The sequence below is a fragment of the Pollachius pollachius genome (assembly GCF_949987615.1).
Source record: "Pollachius pollachius genome assembly, chromosome: 7".
Classification (NCBI taxonomy): Eukaryota; Metazoa; Chordata; class Actinopteri; order Gadiformes; family Gadidae; genus Pollachius; species Pollachius pollachius.
In genome coordinates this window covers 4,613,215-4,615,437 of record NC_136940.1, presented here as the reverse complement: position 1 = coordinate 4,615,437, position 2,223 = coordinate 4,613,215, and the positions used below count along the sequence as shown (strand labels likewise).

The following is a 2,223-nucleotide window of genomic DNA, read 5'->3' as shown; positions in this document are numbered from 1 at the left end:
CCCCTTTAATCTTAATATATTATTCATATACTGGGTCTGTAGTTATATCTATAAACATATATATACACTTTTTTTTTTTTTTTTTACATATAGACATATAGTTTTGTATTCTTATATAATTATTTGTTTTTATATTACATAAAGAGCAAGTAGCTGTTGTTATTTTTCTATTGTTTCATCATCTCCCATCCTCTACTGTTAGCATACTTTCCTCCACCCCTCTCTATTAATATATCCCTCCAACCCTATGTCTCCATCTCCTCCCCTCCCGTCCTCCACTGAAAGGTGGGACACACTCAAGTGGAGGCTTCTGGGTTTTGTCCTAGCGGTCACTAGTGGATGACAGAGCTGTTTAACTGAAAAATGAAAGATCGAATAAAACATTAGTTTTAACTGAATTCAAACTAAAAAAAGCTAATTAAAACAAAATATTACCTTATGAACCAAGCGTTATCCTAGCGTTATCCTATCCTAGCAGCGCACACGGAAGAGTAGAAGAAAAAGGTGTGACAGTTGGGCTTTTTATTTCAATAGCCAATGGCATCCATTGCCCGGGGTTACTAACCTGTGCTTCAGTTTTATAAGGCCGGAGAAATGACAACTCCCCGACCTGCCTACCAGCAGTGCATCCCCCAACATCCGCCATCAAGGGCCCGACCGAGCCAGGGTATGGGTTCACAGGGTCAGGCTATTTCCACACTTTAACACACATTTCACAGCAACAACAATTCCTCTCGGGGTTATGGATCATTTTAGCGCCTGACACACTGACAATGAATCTAAAATCGGATCTGTGTCATAAAGTGTGTGAAGTATTTGATTCCAGAGGAGCACCTTTACGAAGGTGTCCCACGGACAAGTTTAACTTTGATATGCTAAAGATGTCAGGCTATTGCAACACTTTAACACACATTTCACAGCAACAATACCTCTTGGATAATCTTGCCGACTGACACACGGGCAATGAATCTAAAATCAGATCTGTCTCATAAGTGTATAAAGTATTTGATTCCAGAGGAGCGCCTTGACGAATTCATCCTACCGACCAGCTAAACTTTGATATGCTAAGGAGGCAGCGCCGTGGTACCCATTAGCACTGTTGGATTTCCATTGGAAGCGCAGAAAATGCTCCATTTTCGCGAGGGCTCTCCGACGTCTGATTTCCAGGCTCGCTAACGGAAGGACGGACCTCGTCTGCAGCGATTACTCTCAGTTTCCGCGTTTTTAATCACTAATTACCCAGAAAAAGCTCCTCATTATACGCGGCAATTAGCTTTTCCTTGGTGGTCACCTTGTAAATCCTCCGCTTTGATGACCTTTTATTTCCATTTACACCAAGGATGTCGGCAGGTGTCGGCTTTTATATGGTAATCGCTTAGCAACCATTTACATGGAAAGCGCATCTTTGCATCTACGCCGGAACCTTGAATGTGCACGGGAGGAAAAAACAGCGCAACGCCAACCGGTTGTGTAAATCAGTGCCCTTCCCCTCATTGTCAAACGGTTAATTAAGCCGCGTCGGGTAATTTGCGTCCGCATGCGTGGGGTTTTAGATATGATGAAATTCTCATGGAGTTGAGGAACTCTTAAGGCAGGCTCCACGTTCCACTTGCACTCTATTCTTTCGTCTCTCTCTTCCTCTTCCGTCTCTCTTGCATTCCTTCTCCCTTGTTCTCTCTGTCTTTCATTCTCTTTCTCTCTTTGTCTTCTTCCCTCACTCATTATTTTACTCGTTATTTACTTTGTATCTCTCGCTCCTTCGCACCCAATCCCTTTCACCTCTGTCTCTCTCGCTCTCTCGCTCTCGCTCTCGCTCTCTCTCTCTCTCTCTCTCTCTCTCTCTCTCTCTCTCTCTCTCGCTCTCTCTCTCTCTCTCTGTTTCTCTGGGTCACGTCAGAGTAAATAGCAGGCTTGACCTTGGCTCTGTTCAGTCTGTGTCACAGGGCTTTTCCTCTCTTCATTAAGTGGTCATTAAGTGATGACATCTATGAAACACACTGTGTGTGTGTGTGTGTGTGTGTGTGTGTGTGTGTGTGTGTGTGTGTGTGTGTTTGTGTGTAAATGCATGTGTGCATGATTAGGGGGGGGGGCATTTTGCTATGTGTGTGCTTATTTCCTTGTTTAGTTGTGATATTGTGTTTCTGTGTGTGTGTTTGGTTGCGTGTAAGCATGCACATTTATACAGCTGTACATGTCATCAATGAGTGATAATTGATGACAGCC

General features: G+C 43.4%; 1 protein-coding gene across 1 annotated transcript in view; it reads left to right on the top strand.

Moving 5' to 3' along the window:
* LOC307077834 (adhesion G protein-coupled receptor D2) overlaps nt 1–2,223 on the top strand; it is a gene marked incomplete at its 5' end in the record, with an annotated part of 80,490 nt that overhangs the window by 38,863 nt on the left and 39,404 nt on the right. The window lies entirely within an intron of this gene.